Source organism: Rhipicephalus sanguineus, chromosome 4 (genome assembly GCF_013339695.2).
Source record: "Rhipicephalus sanguineus isolate Rsan-2018 chromosome 4, BIME_Rsan_1.4, whole genome shotgun sequence".
NCBI classification, from domain to species: domain Eukaryota; kingdom Metazoa; phylum Arthropoda; class Arachnida; order Ixodida; family Ixodidae; genus Rhipicephalus; species Rhipicephalus sanguineus.
The window spans coordinates 99143122-99167890 of record NC_051179.1 but is presented as its reverse complement, the minus strand read 5'-3'; the positions used below and the strand labels follow the sequence as shown (position 1 = coordinate 99167890).

The window sequence follows — 24769 nt, the reverse complement described above, 5'->3', positions numbered from 1 at the left end:
TTAATGGTATCGCTACTTTGACTACTTTTAGCACGAATTTTGGCGCCTTTTCGATTCTACCCGACGGCATCCCTGACATGTATCTGAAAAGTCCCACTCACATTTTCTAATTAAATTTGTTTTCATAATGAGCGCAAGAGTGTGCAAAATTGTCTGTGACCATTCTTGGACTAGCTCATCTGGGCTTATCATAGGCACCACCAGGTTTTCGTAACATTTCGTTGTGAATTACGTCAAGTGTGAAATCGTAGACAGAACATGTTCATTTGCTTAATGCCAGACTAGTGCGTTTTCATTAGAGGCCCGATGTTGAACTTGAAGTCGAGGTAGATGAAACCCCGACAGTGGATTTCGAAATGCTTGACTGTTAGTGTCATAGATAATCCTCTATAGGTCAATGCCGTCAGAGTTGATGCGAGCGGTTTAATAATTTTATCGCCCTTATGTCATGCGTTATATAATCGGCGTTTGTTTCGGGGCGTTCTATTGTAGGTGTTTGCAGCGTTCGTTTCAGTTAATATTGAAACATTGGGCGATTGTTTGTTTCATCTGTCCGCAAGTCGTATAGTTCAATTGGAGATGTTTTTAATATTGTGCATTCTCCTCTTTTATTGTTTCAGCAGTGGACAGCATCCAAAAAAACACATCTCAACTCGAACAGGTTAACACTACTATTTCCGTCCTCGGCCAAATGACAAAACCATACGTTACACCAGGTATGAGAAGAATTTGTACCTGTTCTGCAACCTTTTTTGGACGTCTCTAACCGTCACCTTGTCTAAACGTGTCAGTGCGACTTCACAATAAGTGATGAGAATATTTCGCTTGTCTCTAGGAACGAAGTCAAGCTTGATGACAGCAAAACATGCGTTGCAGCAATGTAGATTGAAAATAAGTGAAACACGGCATGCGTTGCGCGCAGATTGACGGGCTACTCGCGAATAGCGAATAGTGGGAAAAATAACATCTAGAACGCGTCACTAAACGCTTCTATATTATAGTAAAAGCCCAGTCCAGCTTTCTTTCACGATATTAGGAAGATACCGCGATAACGTCGGGCTGCAGAGAGCTTTTGCGACCACTGCTATGCACCAACTAACCACGAACTTCAAAGTATACAGCGCATTTACGTTCTCCTAATGCACTTGTAATTCATGGAGACATCAGTGGCGGGAAACGACCTGGTACGCTGTTACCAGAATGCGCAAGATGCCTCTTATCGCTAATTTTGTTCAATCGCTTCATTGGATATTATCTAAAACGAAAAACTGCTTTTGTAAAAAATTGGCTGTTGTTGTCCTGGGCTTTGTATTTTCATATATCCGGAGTCAGTTTACCGCCACAGCTTAGAAGAAATGAACATTTCTGACATAACCTCAATGACCAGCAGTACCAACCTATGGCATCGCATATTTCAATAGTTTTACCTGATTCATTTAATTTTCCCGTATTCATTTAAAACTTGTCTACAGAAACTGTTCGAATTGTTGTGCTATTACAGTAGATATCCGAATATATATTGTGATGTGTATTGTAGGTGCAATGCAGTATGAGAGTGCAGTATTGCGACAATAATATTGACATCTGTCCATCTCTGCCGTCCCATTTCTGCCAGATGAATGGGCTGCCTTTTTTTCCACGTACACAAATGGCACCTATGGAGGTTCAGACCAAATTTTGTATGACTCACATCTTCCCACAATTCTCGTGAAACTCATCAGCAACAAGTCGGTGGGCGAAGAAGGGCTACGATACATAGTCGCCTGGAGCGTGTACAGGCAGCTGGCCCAGTTCACTGACCCATACATGTTTCTTCGGGGCAGGACTACAAGCGATGCTTGTTACGAGCACGTTAGAAAAGTCATGAATTTGGCGGTCATCAGCCCCTTTTTCCTGTCTGGTGAGTCTATTACATTGTGCGTCTCCCGTGGTATTTGCACGACCTTCATTATTGTATCGTTGCTTCAAGTGTAGAAACGTTCTATTGGTTCTCTTTAGGTAACGTGAAACAGACCACGGGCCATAGCGGGCGCCAGCATAGGCACTTGTTTATTGCTCTGGCGTTCTTTGTCGACTGCATTGTAGCCCCGCCCCGCCAGGAAGTTTTTTGCGCGTCAGCTGACCTTGCGCATCCTCCGCGATCCGCCCACCGTTAACAATGCGACGACGTCATATGATGTCGTCAGGAGAGGGTGCCAATAAAGATTTCATTGCGTGATGTCATGCTGTGGCGGTGTCACCTATTCAGTGACCTTTTGTACTATTCGTGTTGACAACGCCGCCGGACGGCGGGTTATTTGCCTCACAAGACATTTAAGGTTTTCGTCATAGCAAACACCTAGACGACTGGCGCACGTGGGCTGGGATCTTTCCTGCCACGGAGGGAAACCGCCGGCGCCAATGAAAGACTCATTGGCGCAAACTGAGGTAGAAGAAATAAACGAGTAACATATAGGCTGTGTTACATGAACCGCTAGCTTATCATACAATATTTATTAGAATAGCAGAGAGCTGAGTTAGTTGGTAAGTATTCATCCTAAAAAGATAGGGCGTGCAAACACGGACACAAGAAAGAAGGCAGGACACCACAAACGCCGACTTACAACTGAAAAGACGCAGAACGGCGGAAAAGAAAGAAGGCGCGAAAACTTATTGGCGCATGGCCATGCAATAGGCGAACCTATCGATCCGGCACACGTGGGGGTCTACGTGTAAGATAACTGTTAATGCATTTGATTTCATCTTCATGCAAGGTAATCGACGGTTGGCTCACGCTTGCGCTACCGCTATTCTCGAGATGCCATGCTTCAATCATCAGGCAAGTTTTATCATTTCTATGCCTGTACAACACTGCGCATTCATCGAATTTTGGCGTGCACTTACAATCTCGACAATATAAAGATAGATTAGAAGGTGAGCCTCCGGTTAGCGATCTCTTATGTTCCAAAAATCTTTGGTTAATGCAGCAGCCCGTCTGTCCTACGTAGAAGCGGCCGCAGCTGAATGGGACCTTTTACACCACACTTGTACGGCAATCAGTGTATTTGTTGGTGTGTTTTACAAAACAAATATCGGTCCGCTTCTTGTCTTTTACTCGCTCATTCTTCGTCTGCACAGCGGCACAAATCTTACCTAGCTTATTGGCGGCCGTGAAAACGAACATTAACGCAGTATCTAGTTCCTAATTTATTTATCCTGTGAGATACGCAATGAATGTACGGTATACCTACGACACGTTTCTTCCTATCGCTCTTCTGTAATGAATGTTTTAACGAACAAGGGCACGAAAGAGTTTTCACCGATAAATGTGGTCTTTCTACGGGGGCTTTTATAGAAATTCTTTCCATGTATTTAAAGTCGACGCTGGTAGGTTGGAAGGAAGGCGTTTGTGTGCAGAAATCAGGGATATGTATTGGGTGTCAGGTTTCTCCGGTTCTTACTGATTTATACCATAGCAAGATTGACGAACATGGTCAATGCGCCTTAGGTAATTCGCTTATTAAGGTTTTTCGTTATGTGGACGATTACTTGATTTTTGTAGTGATGAATACGTTGAAACGGCGGTAACCTCTGTGAGCGAAAAAATTGAATTAAATGAAGGAGGGCTGCGCATTACAATATAAGTGTCTCAGAATAATGGAATACAATTTCTGGAATTTGCTTAACGTTTCATAAGAACCACGTGTGCTGGCAGTATTCTCCTAGGTCTTAGAAACCGCTGGTAAATTTTTCTTCGAAGCACTCGAATGTTGTAAAAAACGGCATTGCCATGTCTTGCCTTAAAGCCCAACTCCGGCGATTTTTCGAGGTTGATGGATCTCAGTGAAATTCGCTGGGTACGTTCCTTTGCACGTTTCCGTCATTTATGCCAAATTACAGGCTTGAGACATGCGCAGATTGTTTGCAAATGAATTTTAAAGATTGTCTGCAAACGCCCTCCTGGCTTCCCACAATTATTGGCAACATTGCGTCTGTGACGTCAGTGTTGGCAAGGCGGCGGAAGTGACGCAGCCGAGGGCACCGCTAACTTCGGCGCTTAGGCCGCTACAGCGAGCGTCTGCTGTGCACAAGGCGACAGACAGCGTTGGTTTGGCCGGCGCTTCGCTGGTCGTCCCGGCTGTCACAGTTTTCATACTCCGCGCTGGCGTGACCGGCACGCCTTGCACGACTTCCGGTTCGTTCGTAACAACGTCTACGTCATACGTAGACAGTACACTCGGTTGGGTTTCGGTTTCGGTGTTGCGCTTTTTTGCTTATTTAAAATTATTCTCCAATTTGCCGAGCATTTCTGCTATCGGGCCCGTAACAGGAGCGTCTCAGGAACATAAAAGCACCATTACTTTGACATGGCCAAAAAATCGCCGGAGTTAGCCTTTAAGTCAGCCCTCACCAAGTCGTGTGAGCACAAAATGAGTGATAGCATTAACGCACAGGTTACGCGTCTTTAAAATGTAGGGTATCCTCGTGATGCAGTGGCCCCTGTCGGTGAACGTTTAAAGAAGTCCATTATGTTAAGTGCGAGCATGGTTGAAGAAAGCGATAGGAAGAAACGTGTCGTAGGTATACCGTACATTCATCGCGTGTCTCCCAGGCTAAAGAAAGCAGGAAGTATATACGGCGTTAATGTTGTTTTCACGGCTGTCAATAAGCTAGGTAAGATTTGTGCCGCTGTGCAGAGGAAGAATGAGCGAGTAAAAGACAAGAAGCGGACCGATATTTGTTTCGTAAAACACACCTACAAATTCACTGATTGCCGTACGAGTGTGGTATATAAGATCCCTTTCAGCTGCGGCCGCTTCTACGTAGGACAGATGGGCCGCTGCAATAACCAGAGATTATTGGAGCATAAGTGATCGCTAACCGGAGTCTCACCTTCTAATCTATCCTTACATTGTCGAGATTGTAGGTGCACGTCAAAATTCGATGAATGCGCAGTGTTGTACATGCATAGAAATGATGAAACTCGCCTGATGATTGAAGACTGGCATGTCGAGAATAGTGGTAGCGCATGCGTGAACCAACCGTCGATTAACTTGCATAAAGATGAAATCAAAGGCCTTAGCAGTTATCTTCCACGTAGACCCCCACGCGCGCCGGATTACTGAGTTCGCCTATTGCATGGGCATTCGTGCCTTCTTTTTTTTCTGCCGTTGTGCGTCTCTTCAGGTGTTAGTCGGCGTTTGTAGTGTCCTGACTTCTTTCTTGTGTCCGTGTTTGCACGCCCGATCTTTTTTTTAGAATGAACATTTATTAGAAATTTTGTCTGCAGTCATTGCCGATTTACATGCGTTGGATGCAAGTGAAGCTTTTTTTCTGCACTAAAGTAGTCATTTATTTAATAGACTGAAATATTACTAATACATGAAACTGCAAGCTGATTATAGGGGCACCAAGTATTGTTTTAAAACTCCGTGAGCGGTAATATTGCAACATTACATTGGCTGATTATTGTAAAAATTTGAGAACACTGTTTTCTGGACACCTAACCCCGGTGGACTTAACAATATTAGTTGAAAACAGGTATGCGTCTCTACGAAATCAATGTATACTACTCTTGATCATAAATGCTTGGAAGTCGATTTGTATTTGTGGCACTTTTTTTTTAGCTTTTGGACTTTTGCAATGTTCGAAGGGCCTCTTGCAAATAGTCAACGAACTGCAGTGCGCAAAGCCACAAGTTTATAAAAATCAAAGTGCTATATTGCCTCCTGTTCCATATAATTCTGTATAGAGACAGTAACGTGATAATCCGTACGCATAAGACCAGAACTCCTAAATTCACGAACGAAAAATGTCTAATCCTCTTTCGATGCTGCAAACTTTTTTCATCGCGCCTAAAAAAACTAACATGTATATCTTTGTCATAATGGCCAATATATATAAAATACAAAAAAAAAACAAATTTCGGCAGATCCCACTTGTGCGAATCGGTTTCATGTGAAGCAGTCAGCGAGTACTATGCTGCATTTCTTGTCTTAGACCCAGGCGTTATGAAGTGTATCGACGTGTATTTGTGAGTGTAGTAGTTGTGTGCACATCGTTGGCTTACCAGGGACGTCAACAGCAATGGCGTTTAAAGGGTAACTTATGGTGTGGCGTAACGACAGCTCTCCCGTTAAAGCACATACATCAGTATAATCGAACCGAAGTGTACTTCACGGTGCGATGGTTTGAACAGCATACGTAACTTTTCTTAGCTATTCCTCCGGGGTCGAGCAGCACTTTCGTATAGACTGCTGAATTGTAGGATTGCAAATGTATAGCTTATTAGACCGAGAAAAACAGCGGACTCAGCACTGCAATCACAGACGTCAAGCTGGCATGACGACTGTGTCGTTGGAATACATATTTAGTGTTTCTTGCTTTGTTCTAAAACTAGATAGCCAGCACCACAACCATAATTCACGTTGCACCGATAAAATGTCTGCATAGGGTGTTTTTTTGAAAGCAGCTTCAAGACCTGCCGTGGCTCTGTGGTTGTATACCTGACTGCCACGCAGAATGCTCAAGTTCAATTCCTGCTGAGATCCTGATTTTTATTCTTTGCATTCGTCGGGTCGACGCTGCCGATATCGGTTTTTCAACGCTTTCGCAATAAAAAGAACCAACGTCTGTTCACGCCGTTCCTGCCCAGATATAGGCTGTCTATCACCTGTGGAGCATACCCATAATCCACGGCCCGTGGTAAACGGGTATGTGCCACACGTTTGGGGAGGAAACATTGGATGACATGGCAAGAACATTATTATGGTCCAGATAAGAGAAGAGGTTCTTGATGGCAAATGGAAAATAGAAAGGTGGGGGATTGACATAGTAACTGTCTCTCAGTCGAGAACACCACAACCGCGTCACTTTAGGGGAAGGGGGGTAAAAGGGTAGGAGGAGATAGATGGTGGGAGCGAAGGGAAGGTCACAACAGATAGAGGACTGGGGGCAGAGGAAGGGGGAGATCCGTCGTTGTCGTTGCTGGACAGGCGCTAAGCACGGCCTAGAGGCGGTCTAGAGAGGCCTAGAGTGGCCTAGAGTGGTCCAGAGAAACTACGGCGCGAGGACAAACCCCCAGGAAAGGGTTTGACAACATACGCCACAGGATTTTCACGTTATTCCTGCTATGACGAGGCAGTCTTATTCGTCATATCTTCTTAGCCCCCAATGCCAATTTTAAAAATAGTAATTAATGAGGTTTAACTTGAGAAAACCATGGTATGATTGCGAGAGACGCCACAGTGGAGGGCTCCGGAAATATTAACCACCTGGGGTTCTTTAACGTGCACCTATATCCAATTACACAGGCCTCATGCATTTTCGCCCCCATTGAAAATGCGCCCGCCGCGGCCGGGATTTGATTCCGCGACCTGCGGGTCAGCAGGCGAGCACCTTAACCGCTAGAGTACCGTGGCGGGTCCCATGCCAATTTCGGTCCACGCCAACTTAAGGAGGCCATCACGAGAGCACCCTGACGTGGGCGGCTTGACAGACAGACAGACAGATAGATAGATAGATAGATAGATAGATAGATAGATAGATAGATAGATAGATAGATAGATAGATAGATAGATAGATAGATAGATAGATAGATAGATAGATAGATAGATAGATAGACAGACAGACAGACAGACAGACAGACAGACAGACAGATAGATAGATAGATAGATAGATAGATAGATAGATAGATAGATAGATAGATAGATAGATAGATAGATAGATAGATAGATAGATAGATAGATAGATCAAAGTGGCTTGGGTTCGCTAAGAAATGTTTTGCATTTGAAATATAATTAATGTTTTGCCGGTACTGGAATAAGAGACGATGTTAATGTGCGCCAGTTGTTCTACATCCTCTAGGATCTGCAGTAGCCTGACCATAACGATGCTCATACAGCCGACAACGCATTTGATAACCAATGCCTTGTATTATCTCACTTCCTCTTATACGGTGCGCTGACATGATTCTTTCCTGCATAGAGATTCCACAGTACATGATTGGAAAGGGCAAGGAGATGGTATCAACAATTCGCAGCACCTACCAGAAAGCTTTCGAATCTTCAACCTGGCTTGGCCGCGAATACCGAGAAGCTCTCATAAGCAAGTTGAAGAACATAACGACCTATGTAGGAAGCCCCGGCAAGCGATTAGACCCTGAGTACATCGAAGATTTTTACAGTGAGTACTAAATACTATGCACACTTCTCAGGTGCTGCATAGTTATCAGCGGCTCGAGATTTTTCTTGTTGCTTGTGACCAGAGCTACCCTGCGATTTGATCAATGTGATTTATGTTTCGCAATGCAACAGATGAGATGACTTTATTTGTTTAATTTCGCCTGAAGAATCTAGCGCTCTAATAAGACCTAAAATTAGGAGCACTGGTAGCCAGAAATAAAGCCAACAATACGCATTTCATAGAGTCTAATTTTTCCCCATGTAACCAACACAACTAATATGGCCTACTAAATGGCGCTCGTTCATTTCAATGGATGTACTATATCATTTTTATGAGTTGTACTGATACTAATGGAGAACCTTTCCAGCGATTGGGATGGCGCACAGCAGTTTTTTATTTACTTTCGACTGCAACACCAATGCAGATGAGTTTTTAGAACACTGCTTGACACGTCCCATAATATTACAATAATTAGCACGTAGAAATTTCGTGTTTCAAGCAGCTATTGGGACCGCTAAAAATACGGGTTCTGTCCAAATTCTCGTTCTACGTGCTCCATATCAGGCCCGTATTTATTACCGGCCATATCAGGCCGGTAATATTTAAATAAAGACAGGAACACAAGTGTATGGTCGTTCGCGCACCTGTTCGTCACCGTAATGTTTACGCTCAACAAATTGCACAATGCCATTGAATTCAGTGTGCTGAGATACTCCGAGCAGCGCTGCTCATTGTGACTTAATTCCTTTCTAGTGTATACTTAGGTGTTGTGCAGAGCGCACTTAACGACCACGAATGTCATCGGGAGGACGAATGATTTAGCCTCTTTGACAGAGTGGTAAGAACATCAGTGTATAAAGCTACATAGGCACCTATAGAAACATATGGCGAACATATGGTAACTCCTTAGGAACAAATCAGTCCAAGCAATTTGCTCCGAGTACATCACATCTTTGAGAGCTAGTTACACCTGCTGTGCGATCACAATATAGTAATTAACAAAAAAAAAGAGTATTACGCCCGAGATGCGCCTAGTGTGGAGTGCGGTGCTCGGCAACGTAAATGCTACAACATTGTGCATCGTTTATACGGAAAATATACACTTCGCTACCGGCAGAATAATACACAGCTTTGTTTAAGAAGAGAGAATGAAATTATAGGCTGCGTAAAGGGAAGCCATGCGTCTAATCAACGGCGGCTAGCTATTTGACATAAATTACTTCCTTCGTGTGTTTCTTCAGGTAACCGGTCACCTGCGCGATAGCAACACAGTGGGATCAATTATGTGAGGCTCAGTTTTAATCATCCTCTTCGTGTATGCTGCAACTATTCTGATCCAATGCAATTTCAATTGCATGGTTCAGAATCAATAAGTGATATTTTTAATTGCGATATCAATATATGAACACTCTTGGCGGCTTTCTTCCGTCGTCGTCGGCGTCAATTTCCGTATAAGACCCAAATTTACGTATAAGGCGCGGGGGGCCTTTACGTATAAGGCCCCCCGCGCATCGTATGTTGAACCCCCGAGTAAACGCTAGCGAGCGCTGGAGACAAATACGGCTGAAGCTGAGAAAAAACGACCCGGCCACCTCCGTCGCATGTAGGGCGCCTTTCATAACACCCCGCGTGCGTTGCTTGCCGTCGATTGCTCTTCAAGCAGAGAGGAAACGCACCGCCCGTCTTTCATAAGCAGAATATAGGGACACCAGCCAGTGAATAGGGGATATTGCTCGAAGGGCGTGCTATCTCGACATACATATGCCCTACTAGGTGCTGCGTTCTCAAGGCTTCGTGCTGAGACAGCAAGTGCACGTGAACCGCTTCTCTCCCTTGAACGCCCGTTATCCCTTCGCCGCCGTCTCGTAGAGTTACGCGAGATCGCATGCAAAAGATTTAGCTGCTTACCTTACTTTAATTACATTATAAATTGTGGCTACCGCATTTATTGGTTCGCCATTAAGCGAAAGTGTTATTTCTTCAGTCGCAAGTTCCGTTCTATTTCACGCACACTATGATAATATCATATGAAAATGAAAATGATATCATAGGAAAATGATAGGTGTAACCTTAAGAGACAGGAAGAGAGCAGAGCGGGTCAGGGAACAAACTGGGGTTAAGGACATCATAGTTGAAATCAAGAAGATGCAATGGATATGGGCCGGGCCCGTAGCATGTCGGCAGGATAACCGGTGGTCATTAAGGGTAACTGACTGGATTCCAAGAGATGGCAAACGCGTGAGGGGGAGACAGAAAATTAGGTGGGTAGATGAGATTAATAAGTTTGTAGGTATAACGTGGCAGCAGAAAGCACAGGACCAGGTTGATTGGCGGAATATGGGAGAGGCCTTTGCCCTGCAGTGGGCGTAGACAGGCTGATGATGATGATGATGATGATGATGATAATATCGGTTCAGGCTCCGGTTCAGTTACACGGCCGAGCTGCAATGCTTGTAAAATGTGCAAAGCATTCCCCATGAGTGTCGACACACTTCTGCAATTGATTGTAAACTTGTCGAAGGCTCCCGGGTCTGCGGATTCCGGAAGGTCTTTAGGTACCGCGTAGAAGCTCTTTGATGGCACTTGGGCGAATGTCCACTGAGGGCGAATGTCACTAAGGCCGAAGCTTGCCGTTGCGAATTGCGGGTCGCATTCCAATGTGGAAGTTTCGTCTGCTTTGATTATCCTATCCAAAAAGCCTGGGTCTTCCTGACATTGCAGACGCACATCGTAAGCTTACACTGGCATCTGCTTGTATCTATCCATCAAAACTGGTGGGACGAGTTTAGCGAGGTCGAGTTTTCGTTTTCGACCATAATCCTATGCAGTCACAATAGGATGGTTTTAACGTGGCACTTCAACATATACGTATGTCGTCAAATGCTGAAAATCTTGATTCTAGGTGCCACACACGTTGTGTTCACGTCATGCAGCCAGCAGAGACCGAGTCACACATGAGCCCCGTAAGAGTGAAGCAATCAGTCCGCTTACGCAGCCGTAGCCTGCACAGGATTTCTGCATCTCGACTGGACATTTCTTTCTGATTTTCAAGTATTCTTCTACGTTTGTGTTTAACATTTCTGTGCGACACACTCACCATTTGCCAATACCATTGTGTAATGACGTTCTGGGAGCATACTCATTTTAAATTTATTACCTGCCAAACGGCAACAAATAAAAGAAAGATATCGTTGCGTTACAAGACTTATCGCGCCAATTTTATCATTGCGATCTTCGAGTTCACCAGACACCGATCACGCCTCTTTTCGTTATGTGAAGTATGTAAACAGCAACACAGCCCTCTTTGAGTAACAATACATTCTTGATCCCCTGCCACAGGGCCTTACCCGGATGCCCCACTTGACCTACTGTTCCCGACATGGATACAGGCCCTGTCTTTATCTTCGCACCACATTTGGAGCGACTCGTCTACCCCGCGGTACGACGAGGTTAATCGCAACTCTTATTATTCGTATGCATTCAATGATTTCACAATAACAACAGTTGACATGCTTCGTCCGTTGGCGTATCCTTTCGGGCCAGTGGCACTCACCTATGGTGGGATCGGAATGGTACGTACACTCTCCACCACTGCATTTCATGTATGCACGCATGCTGTACTTTATTTATATAAATCAATTCTAGAGTTCATTGTTGCGTGATTACTGGATCACAACATCTATACACTCCGTTCACTGCGACTGGCACGCCACCACGCGGCCGTCAGAGAAGGCAATCGTTGAGAGCCCGAGCAGAAGCGAACGCTTTCCCGCGCCCGGTAGCACGCAGTTGTAGGTGTTCTGTGACGCAGTCATGAACTGCTGCGTCGTCGGTTGTACCAACAGGTACACGTCGTGCCCTGCGGGAACCACGTTTCACCGTTTCTCAACTCGTCCGTGCTTTATTGGGCAGCGGCAGAAGTGGGTCACGGCTGTGCGACGAAAAAAGTTAGCTTGGTTCCCGCTCCCTCTGCCGTCTCGCGTTCTGCGGTTTTGTTTTTCTTGTGCCGCTAGGATCAGTACATTTCAGCCATGACGGAACAAACATGGAGCCCTCTCGGCACTCGAAGACATGCAGTGCACATTTCGTTCGGGGTGTGCCGTCCAAGGATGTGTCGTCCCCGTCGTACGTGCCAACGATATTTCTTGACGGGTATCGTAAGCCGTCCGTGCTTGCAGAAGATAAGTTGATAGTCAGCGCCCGTGTCGTCGTATGTGTCTTCTACGTCCCGTGCTTTACGTTCGCGCTGTTCCAGCAATCATGATTTCAGTACTGGCGGAAGCGCAGCTATTCAATTAGAGATGCGCTTACTGGGAGTCGATCCCTTTCCCCCGAGCTGTTGAGGAACAAAAATGTCAGGTGGTCGCGGCTCTTTGGATAGATCCTAGGATTAAAGCAGAAAGACTACGGCTGGGGTAGCCTTATGGCACTCGGAAGCTTCGAGAGGTCTTGGTCCCGAAAATGTTAAAATGGATAAAAAACAAAAAAAAGCAGTGGCAAACACAGGACACAGTGCGAGGAAACGACGGGACACTCGCTGTGTCCTGTGTTTACCGCTGATTTTTTATTGATTTGGACAATGTACCAACTAACCCAGTCCAACGCCTTGGTACCGAAAATGTTAGCGCACGTCTGCGCTAGGGCGTAGCTTGGGCTACACCATAGTTTGCGCAAATTATAAAAGCGTGGTGAGCTCGCGCAGACGAGAGAGCCAAGTGCGCAAGCAGTTTAAGTGGTTGATACTTGTAGTAAACAGCTGACCCTGTAATCATTCGGCGTTGACGAAACAAACAAAGTGGGCAGCATGTAGACAAATGTGCACACAAGCATTGCGACGGAAGCGCAATGCTTGTTTCTGAAAGAAGCATAAACAACGAAAGAGGTTGTAGCGAATGAGGTTGACTGATGGCGGATCGTAACCGTGCCGTCGTCGGCGCCACATCACTTGAAGCAAAAGACGAAGCGGGGCCGATCGTAACACGCTTATTTCTCACCCGCACCTCAAGCTCTTGGCATGAGCCGCGCGAGCGGCGAGGTAGAAACGATCATGATGAGCGATGATGATGCTGCAATAAGGTTGTTGCTACGCGCGACTATTTCAAGCAAAATACTCGGTGGCTGCGAATCGACATGACACGAAGCCGCCAACAAATAACCACGCCACTCGGCCTCTCGCCGAAGTTAGAATTATCCACGGCCACTCGCCGTGGATAATTCTAAATGTTTTGAGCATTTCGCAAGTACACGGGTAGTGGGCATGCACCAATAATATTCTATGCATGAAAAAATGAAAGCTTACCTCGATAGCTATGGAGTAAGCCTCTTGTGGGACGCACGCCTGACGCACGCATTTAGCCGTCAGTACTGACGACGCCGTAGCAAAGCGTTCACTCACGTCAAAAACGTGGCCGCTCTCGTGCAGGTTTTCCCCTTTTTTAATGGTAGCATCGCGGAAGAACGATCCCACTACGATATCTTTAAATCCAGCTCGAAGCACTAACGCGCCTGCGGCGGGCGCTTGCGCCGCCATAGCTGTCAAAGCAATGAGGCACTGTTATCTGCTAAGGCTCTCAACGTGGCACGCTCGCCACACCGCAAGTGGCGCTGCGTGCGTCTTTCAAGGCGCCCTCTATAGGTCCCGAACGGAGTGTATAGGACGCATGTTCTTTTAAATGCATGTTATGGAAAAAATACTGAATCATCGGTTCATGGTTCACAAAACTACATTACCGACGCTACATTAGGCGGTGTTGTTGCATTTTCCTGCAGAGACCTTCATCTGACGCTCAAAAAAGAAAAAAAAACAGAAACTACTGCTACACATCCATAGCGAAGCGGAAGATTAGTTATCACATGAATACGTAGTGTTCATACAGTATGTGAAGTAATCTATCCGAGTCCCTTTCAGCAAACACTCCTCACGAAATATTGTTTTCACTTATTGCTCTACGATGCACGTCACATGCCATGCATTTATTGGATACAAAGTGTTTTATGCAAGCAGTACGTTCAATGAAATTATCAGAACTCACTGAACACGGAAACACGACAGAACCTGCCACTCGACGAGGAGGCTTGCCTTCGTCAGATGGATGGATGGATGGATGGATGGATGGATGGATGGATGGATGGATGGATGGATGGATGGATGGATGGATGGATGGATGGATGGATGGATGGATGGACGGACGGAGTGGATGGATGGATGGATGGATGGATGGATGGATGGATGGATGGATGGATGGATGGATGGATGGATGGATGGACGGATGGACGGATGGACGAACGGACGGACGGATGGATGGTCACAGTGCCGTTGGTTCTCTAACAAATGCTTCGCATTTAAAACGATGCTACGGAAATCCGTAGCTACTATGACGAAGACAAGCCGACTCGTCGAGTGGCAGGTTCTATCGTGAATCTGTGTTCTGGAGAATTTCCATAAACTGGAGAATTTCCAGTTTTACCTATCCAGTTTACAAAGCGCAGTATTTTTATTGCTTGTTGTAATCAATGACAGATGGACGCTGCCAACTGGGTACTTTATAGTCGAAGGCTTTTCTCGGTGAGCAGAGGTGCGCTTTGGTTCTGCAAGCTGTTATCTTCACTCATGAAAAATGTACACACATCTGAATTTGATTTGCGATGACGTTGCAGCAAAGATATAAGTGCTGCGAAGTCTTGGCTGCAAGATGAACTGATGGAGCTGGATGCTTTTTTTCGGTGTCTAGTTTAAAAAACCTGTTTTTTAATCGTTTGATCCGTGTCACATATTGAAACTGCTGCGGAACACCCTGTCAGCCAAAAATTCGAATAAAGAGTTCTCAATGCATAAACGAGTTCATATTTTGGAAACGCGTTGATGAGCCGCATGGATTGCACTATGCAGAAGCCCTTAATTTGGCAAACAACCTCAGACAGACACATATTATTTGGGGAAATCAGCCCATCAAAGTTCTAATGGCAGCTCAAACACTCAGTGAAAGCGGTTACAGATGCTCCCAGTTATGCAGAGGTAAAAGAATAGCAATGCTTTTAAATTCTTCTATCTATCTATCTATCTATCTATCTATCTATCTATCTATCTATCTATCTATCTATCTATCTATCTATCTATCTATCTATCTATCTATCTATCTATCTATCTATCTATCTATCTATCTACTCTCGCCCTCTAAGTGCTCTACCCGCTTCGCAGTATGTCCGTGTTCGCAGCATATCCCTATTAACAAGCCGCTCTAGTGAAAAGTAGGCCAGCACTAAGGATTTGTACTGCTTACCTCAATTCTGTGGAAGGCAATTGCTTTCGCAGAATTGATGTGAGCATGATTCAAGCTAGAAGTTTCAGCAAGACGATAAATATGCACCAGCACAATTTACAGCTAGCCATCACATTTTTCTTCTAACAGCTTTCGTGTCTCTGTACAACGCCAATAATAATAATTGTTCAGGTTCAACGTCTCAAAGCGGCGACATCATTATCAGAGGTACCGTAGTAGAAGTCTCCGATGATGTACACCACCGTGCGTACATGGCACATGGGTTTAAGCAATTTCGCCTCCATTTTAAAATGCGGCTGGGATTCGATACCGCGACCTGCGAGTTGTGTATACTGCACTCATAAGCAAGCCATCGTAGCTCAGTAGTATTATTACACGAGTGAAATTTGCCAATGTGGTTTCATCCCTGTGAGGGCAGAATATGGATGAAACAATGAACTCGAGATAACGCAATTTTTGAAGAGTATACAGACATTTAGAGATAGTCGAGATGCTGCGACTATTCGCCGCGATATCGGGCTATAGGTGGCAGCACCGCCGCCGCGTTTGTGTGCATAGGCGGTCGGTGGCGCGTGTACAAATGTACGCAGTGGCGCATCGCCGTATGCGGTTTGAGTATATTGTTTGCGAGGAAAGCGCGTTGACTGCAGCCCAATGGTGATATATGTGCCCTCCATTGCCACATCAATGCACACAACCGTTCTAACTTACCTATTAATTGTGAGAGAAGTGCAATCTGCCAATGAATGGTGTACTGGCCTTCAGTCACATTCGTGTTTTGCCCCGTGCTCGATGTTTCTACTTGCTTTATTTGCACGTGTTTAAATTGTGTTTTGCCTATACCGCAATATAAACTGTGTTGCGCGACTGATGCATTGAAGTATTCACTTCTTGCGCTAGCGGCTTTCGAAAAAAGAGAGCCTGTATTTCTGCGTAATTAGATGAAGTAGAACTTTGCGCACTCTGCTTTTCTGTTTGCATGAATACGTGTATTGCTGTAGAAATGCGTGGCTTCAGGTCTTTTCTACCGCTTACCATCCTCTGCAGATGCTAGTTCATGCTTTGCGGTATCACAAGGATTTCCAAATCGCCAACGCATCACGAGATGGTGCCAGTAAAATTCTACATTCCCACCTCGATATTTAGTACTTTTTTTTCGTTCAGCACGACGCCGAATGAACTAAGTGTAGTGCTTGAACGAGAAAGTGGTACCCACATTGAAATGATTTTGGCGAATGGACGGTACGATGGTTAGACCTAGCGCCATACCGACACGGGCGTGTACTCACTTATTAGAGTGCATACTAGTCTCGTAATGCGAAATGCTTATGTAATCGTGTAGGCATACGTACAAACATTTGATACTGTGTTAGCACAACGGAATAAGCTGTAATCTGAAGACGCGCATGACGTGCGTACACATGCGAACATGGTATGGCTAGCAGACGACGTAAGGAGCCATTCACACCGCGGTGTTTCGTCCGCTCGCCACTAGGTGCCGACTCTGCTCGGTCTCGCCGCCAATAGAGTCTGTCCTGCGATTGATTATGCAGTGATAATAGACGTAATATCAACAGTTTCTACATTTATTGGCCCTTGAACTTCGTCAACTTTGTTCCTTTTAGCAAATTCAGTTTTTATGAAGACGCCCAGTTGTCACCTTGGCAACATAGGGCAGTTTCACATCTATGCATTCGCCTATTACTGCCATCATAGGATCTTATAATAATCACTTAAGCCTGTAATTTTATAACTCGTGCTGGTTCAATACTTTAAGGAAGTGCTTGATGAAAGATGATCTTATAGTGGCCACTGTCACTTTAGCTGCAAATCGTTTCGATGGCAGCGGTGAGCACACCAGAGCTCTAGGGAGCTCTTCCTCGCATAGTCGGTAGATGTTAGGGCATTCACTAGAAGCCTAGATCAGGCCACCTCGAGTTTTCCGGCAAATCGGGGAATATGCAGCCATTGATGGAGGATTTGAAACCTTTTGTGCAGAAGCACGCTAATTACAATGAATGGGAAGCAGTAAGTTGTACACTACAAACTCAGCTATGTGTGCAACAACTGCATCACCAAGCATCATTATACCCAGGGCTGGGCAAAGATACTTTGAAATTGTATCGCGATACGATACAAAATACTCAGGCAAGAAGTATTTGAGATACAGATACAAGATACTGTAACACTGATTGTATCCGATACGATACATTCCAATTGTATCTTAAGATACTTCGATACAATCTCAATTTTTGTAATATATACTTATATATGCAGCATTAAACGCTTGCACATAAATGGTTTATTAAAAATTTATTAACCGCGACCAATTGTGTTTCATTTCAATGAAAACTGTTATATATATATATATCTCAAAAGTTTTGTACTTCTTGTTCATGGTGTATCTGTTTCATTCCGAAGAAACTTACTGGCGTTGTTTCAGCTGCTTAACATGGGAGCTAGTCGCTGCTCTGCTTGCTGACCAGCAAGCGGGTTGTCAACTAACCATATGAACTTCAATAAGAAAGCTCCGCACGATGGTGCAAATACCACTGTGGAGTTCTACCTTGCCGGTAAACATATTACGGTTTTCGCAATAACTGATCACCGGACAGATGTACGTCACCAAGAACAAATGCAGCCCAGAAACGTTTCAGACGTATTGTAAAGTTGCGCAAAGCGCTGCAGGACACCTCCGCTATTCCCACTATTGCTACTTATAGATCCAATTGGATGGCGATTAGCAACAGTAAGAGAATTCAGGAAAGCTTAAACAACGAAAACAAATATATTTATGTAAAATAGAAAAGCGGTTCCGTATCAAACACAGCGAATAAGTATAGAAACATGATACAGGAGGCACCCACAAGAGGTAATAATAATTGTTGCGTTTTACGTCTAAAAACCATGATATGATTATGAAACATGCTGTATGGAGGGTTCCGGAAGTTTTGGCCACCTGGGGTTCTAAACCTGCTATCATCGCTCTTATGCCATGTACTACAACCTTGTAACGCGTTCGGTTTGTTTCGCTGTCTGCCAGGCTCTGCCACTCAAGCCACCAATTGGCTTTGGCAGGCCTAGCCACATGTACTGCTTTATTTGAAGAAATAAAAGGCATTATTATTATTATTATTATTATCTAAGCATACGGGCCTCTAACATTTTCCCTCCATCGAAATCCGGCTACCGCGACCTCCGGGCCAGCAGTCAAGCGCCATACGCACTGTACCGCCGCGGCGGGTAACCCCTAATAGCTACGAAAATTAAATTGCGTGTCTGTGGAAAATGGCGTAAAACAACGCTTTGGGACGTTCATGAGAAAAACAAAGTATTTGATATAACAGTGTTTCTCGAATATCTATGTGAACGTAATTAAGATGGCGCCTAATAATTTACGTTATTATAATGCAAACTCAATTTTGCTATTTTACTTAGCAGTAAGCAGAATTATCGTTACTGTATACTCCAAGCGCGCCCGAATTATTATATATTTGCTCTCAACGTCACCTTTAAACAGTAAATTCAAGTGGAATATTAGTATGTAAACTTATATTCCACTTGAAGAAGAACAGCAGCAGAAATGACGCAGGCAGTTAAAACTAGGAATAAAGCAGAGAGCTTACCTTGGAAGTACGTTGAAGTCATATTGCAGTAAGCAGACCGGCAGAAAAACAACAATATAGAGACATAGGCAATGTATGGGATAGAAAAGAAGGACAGCTAAGAAACAACTTTTGCTAACAATCAAATTATGATTTTATAAACTCTTTGAATAAACGAAAAACAGACGTACGCCAAGATAGCGTCTGTTAGATGAATGCTTGTTCTGTTAAATCCAGCATCGGTACCGTTGGTGCTGTAGCTGTTAGAATCTTATTTGCGTATAAGTCAATCTCATTGCATGTAATGCAAACTTACATCCACAAGATCCTTCAAATCGCCGATGTGTGAAAGCCACGAGAGGCAAAGCAACCTGCCATTCTTGCATTATTCACACTTCTTAAAGAAGCACCACACAAGAGGAACTTCGATAATGACTTTACAGCGGCATCAACATGTGTGTGCAAGACGCCGCACGCATTGCGGCATCAGTACGCGGCACAGGAGAGTGGCTAAGTGCCAAGTGTCATGGCACTGACAAAACAGAAAAAAAACACGATTAAATAAAAGTTTGCCTGGGCACAGACGTTCGCGCTTGTCTATCGAGACGACGCGAGCGCCACCTCGTAACTGCTCAACCAATATATAGGGAGGCTCAGAGCTTATCGCCTATCCTGGCTGGAAAGCTCTTGCGGAAAGATAAAATAATGTCACTGGCTTTAGTTTTATTCTGGTGACTTAGTGGTAGCAGTATCAGCTTAGGAAGTGGAGCTCAGCCAACGTTCATTGCTTCGCACGGTGGTGGTGTGATCGCAGTATCTTGTATCTTAAGATACACGATACATTCTTCAATGTATCGGAAATACAGATACAGATACTTGTTTTGCGAGACGTATCGCGATACAAATACAAGATACCCAGAGTATCTAAGATAGTATCGAAGATACATGTATCTTCGATACTGCCCAGCACTGATTATACCGTATGGTGAAGTACCTCTGACGTCATATTGTGTTGCGAATGATAAGTTCTTTTGATGCAGTTATATGAACTACATTTACGACACTGGGGCTCTTCGATTTTCCACTTCTGGCTACCCGCGGGCTGCCAGAGCCAGCCAGAGCGCGCTCGTTTTTCTCGGGTTGCTCCAACTCCCCCGCGGCGCACTTCCGGTTGGCGTTCGTTTTTCTCGGGTTGGACGGTTCTGGCGACCCGCGGGGAGCCCGAGGGTCGCCAGAAGCTTCCAGGACAATTTAGTCGTGGAAGCTCTCTGGAAGGTTTCGGGCTAGCAGACGTCGAAAAGAGACGATACGCGCTCGCCGCCATCTTTGTGAGGACTCGACGGATCGCAATGCGGGCGCTTGCGGACTTCCAGCGGCCGTGCTACCCCTTTGCCTGTCCTTACGCTCGGCGCCGTTCCGCCGTGCGAGATGGCGCGATTACGAGTGGCGGCGAGCATTTGGAGCCAATGTTTATTGCTTTTCTTATGTGTCCCGTGAAGTTTCCTTCCGTAAACAACGCGGCGAACTGTCGCGTTCTAACCATTCTAACAGCGTCGTGCACATGTCCCAAAAGTTATGTACACGTTCGTGCGAACGCATGGAGACCCCTTTCGAGTTTATTTTTTCGTAGTAGTATTCGATTGTGGTGTCGTGTGTGCTTTATGTGCATTTAGCTGAGACGATTGTGATCGAACTAGCTATTCCGCTCCTGCTCCGTCGTATGTTTGCCTGCGTGAACCCCGTCAGAACTTAATTATTTCAACTAGGTCTTCGATGTTGATAAAATGCACTGATCGAATAAAAGCGACCGCGACATTGTTTTTTGTGTGATCCTCGTTGGTCGCGAATGGCGTGCGAGCGTACTTCGATCTACGGGCCAGTATATGAAGTATGGTATTATGTTATGCTACGACGCGTCGATGTGAAAAAACAAAGATGAATTCAGAAATGTATACATCCTTTTGTTGCCTATTTCATCGTCGGCTTTGTCTTTTTCCACCTCTTAGTAATAATTCCATGCAGTATGTACGCGGTTATCACCTAGTACCTCAAATAAAAGCTGAGCTAGTACATGAGATTTTTGGAGTGCCACTTAGGACTGGAAAAGAGGCTTAGGTAACATCTGCCAAGACTAGTCGAAGACGCGTCACACGGAAGTTTATTTTAGATATAACGCGCACTCGTGCTACCCATACCGCCGCATGTCTCAAGTTTTTATGACAAAACGCAAGCTGGTCAAAGCGTGTGTGCGGCGTAGTACGCGATATATCCTCGAGCTCTTTTGGGGACACGATCACTTTCGCGAGATTTTCGCGTCGTGTTGTGCTGCGACTGTTACACGTACTGAGCAGACGTGAGCTGGTTAAGCCGTTAGCGACGCGGCAGCTCACCTTGCATCGCTTTCGTGGCGCCGTGCGCCAGCTGGCTGTTTTGTTCGCGGACGGGGCAAGCTGCGCAGGATTTTGCAAGCGTACGTGATCGTATCCCAAGTCCGTATGCTCGAGAATATCACTTCAGCTCTTCAGCAAACCTAGCCACATATTTTCAAGCGGGCAATGCAGAAAAACCAACGCGCACGCGGCGCAAAGTTTCGTTTGCTGCCACGGCGGTAGCGTTTTGTAACCTTGGGGCAGCTTCGGGTTGTCTCGTGCTTCCCACACGCGTGACCAAGACGCTGCTTCCTGTCCCGACCGGAACTAGCTGGCTGACCCTCTGGCTATCTCTGGCTGTAAGAGAACTACCAGAAGTCCGAAAATCGAAGAGCCCCACTCAATCACACACTTCAGAGAAAGCGGGAGCGCGCGCGCGTGCTCGACAATGTTTGTTTTAGCGTATACGTACGTCCGTCGCTTAAATGAAAATGAAGCAGTTACCTAATCTGTAGGACACAAAATAGAATAATATTTCCAAGATATTCCGTAAATTTTTCTTTCGACTTCTCGCGGCCCAATACCAAATCTTATATGATTTCCACCTAGCGCGCCCAGTTTTTTTCAATGTGCTGCCAGCGTTCCCAGTGCGCGGGCAGACACTGTAGAGCGTGGCCAGTGCCTCCCAGTGCGCTGTTAAGACACTGGGCCACATTGTACAGTATTCCCAGCGGCTTTGAGCGCTCTGGGCGGCACTGGCCACGCTGTACAGGTTGTCCCAGTGCCCCCCAGGGCACTGTAGTACACTGGGACACACTGTACAGCGTTTCCTGTGACAACCAATGCGCTGAAAGGCACTGGGAGGCACTGGCTAAGCTGTTTTTTTTTGACAGGGACATCATCATACGATATAATGACCAGTCATGAACTTGCCCAGCTCTCAACCCTATTGCATCACCAAGCTCAAACAGCCTGCCTGGGTCAGTGGAGTTGTCATGATCCCGTGCGATCGCTACTAAAAGTGGTTCACTGGCTGTAGGGATTCTATGAGGGGAGGTAATTTGAATTGTATACATGCAGGATGACTTTTCAGACGAAGTCACAAAGAGAATTTTGGTATCATTCAATGGCGATCAATTTCAGTCATCAGTGTCCTTCACCTTATTGTGAAGAATCAGACGCTTAAATGCTGCTCCAAACTGCTTTGCTGTTGCATTGTCGTTACAGGACCCGAAAGATCGCATTGCAGCAAAAATAGCTCATGGTGGTGCTAGCTCAGCTTAGAAATTGGAGGGTATGCCAATAGGTCATATTCAGTAAACAAGTGGTAGTGTAGATCGATGGTATTGCCTATGCACACCACAAAGCCTGTGAAGCCTATTTTCAGTTTTTCTCTGTGTATGCATTGCCTGCGGCACGGCAGACTGGATGACTGAGCAAATGTACACCTTTGTTCTTTGAGATACGCAGTGACACGAGCCACCTTAACAGGACAGAGTGGCTTTTCGCACCATACCGTCCCTGCATGTCTGAATTTAATATATTGATTGCAGTGTTCACATGTCCGATGAACTCTTCTTTAGGCAAAGAATGTGAAAACTTTGCTATTTTTAGCTCCGCAATCATTTACAGCATTTGCTACGGATAGATTAAATGTTTGAGCTGCAAATGGAACTCTTATGGGCTCATTTTGCAGATTATTGTGTCCCTGTATAAGCTTGTTTGCCGAATGAGTCCCTTTGGCATAGGGTATTTCATGCAGCTCATCAATGTGTCTGCACAATATTAGTGCTTTGTTTGCATTCAGAATAGTTTTGTTTGCCACACAGAGTGTTCTGCGGCAGTTTCGACATGCGATAGGGATCCAACATGGCAAGTACAGTCTTTTTTGCAAATGGATGGAGAAGAGAAGCAGTCAGCTTAATCAGATCAGCTTGCAGTCAAGGCCTCGCAGCACTGATAAATTTGCTGCAACACCATCGCAAGCCAAAATCACAATGAGTGCACCTTTTTCGTGAGTTCGGGTAACAGCTTGCAGAAAAGAAGCGCACCTCTGCTCACTGCCAAAGCCTCCGTCTAGAAAGTAGCTAATTGGCAGATTACACCTGCCATTGATTGCAACAATCATTCAAGCGAATGCATCTTCGTCAAGAGAAAAGTTGTCAAATATCACTTCAATGCATATGTCAACACACCTGTGTAATCTTTTTCTATCCCATTCCTCCGAATGGCCATTTCATCTACAACAGAATTGCATAATGTGAAATGGTGGTTCTATGAATTTTGTTTCACCTTCATAGCCAATGTCCTCAGTGCCTCTTGTGAAAAGCCAACAGATCTATCAACCGATTGCTACCATTTGCACAGTGTCCTTAGATGGTAGAGGCGCGTGTCGAAAACATTTCCTACATATAATAGGCATGCTCGAGGGCAGGCGCGGGCAGCCTTCTAAGGTGGAGGGCCTTAGAAGGTTACATAAAGCCGACACGGTGGAGACAGGACGGCCGACAGCGAGGGGGGGGGGGGAGGGAGCTTTGCAGGCAAAGTGGAAATTTGGCGAATTCACATTGGACAAAATTGGCTAGGTTTTGGCTAAATTTTGAGTAATTGGGAATATAGAGGGCAATGCCAACTAGAGCCCATTTTTCTTTGCTCCTATAAAGCGCAAAACTACGATGTCGGCCTTCAGATCGGAACATAGAAGGGAGAAGGAGGGGGTTCTTAGGTCGTGACGGGAGCCACAGGTTGCCAACTCCCGCTTTCGGGTAATAAAAATGCAATGCCAATGCAAATGCCCTGAGCTCGCGCGAATAAGCGGGTAACGCTACTGTGCCGGATAGGTGTTGACGCATCAGCAAGAGTTTTTTCGCCCCATCGTACCTGCAGCCTGGCACATCTTGAACTTCTAGAATGCGGTTGTCCCATAGGTCTTTTAACAGCGGACCTGTTTAAACAAGGCGTAATCTGCATAAGAATGGAAACTTGAGCGAGTTGGTATGCGTTCATCTTTGTGGAACAGCGCTCACGAGACGACGACGAAGAAAGAAGGCACAGGACAGCGCCTGTCCTGTGCCTTCTTTCTTCGTCGTCGTCTCGTGAGCGCTGTTCCACAAAGATAAAGGCGTAATCTGTATGTCGGAAACAGAAAACTATCATCATCACGAACCGGCAAGTGCTCTTTGTCCTATTCTTCATCGTCATCGTCACTGCCATTACAGATCGCCGCCCACGAGTTTATGCACGCGTTCGATGCACAAGGCATAACAACTTTTGGAGGTGATAACAGGCAAAACGGGGAAGCGTTCCGGAAGGAATATACAAAACGGGCCCTGTGCCTGCGGAAGTCACATAG

General features: G+C 45.3%; 1 long non-coding RNA gene across 1 annotated transcript; it reads left to right on the top strand.

Annotated features, from left to right (window-relative positions):
- The first annotated feature begins 623 nt into the window (after positions 1–623).
- Positions 624–24769, top strand: LOC119391434 (uncharacterized). The gene is made up of 3 exons (XR_007415820.1): positions 624–716; positions 1616–1900; positions 24636–24769. It is a non-coding gene; the product is annotated as an uncharacterized LOC119391434 (long non-coding RNA).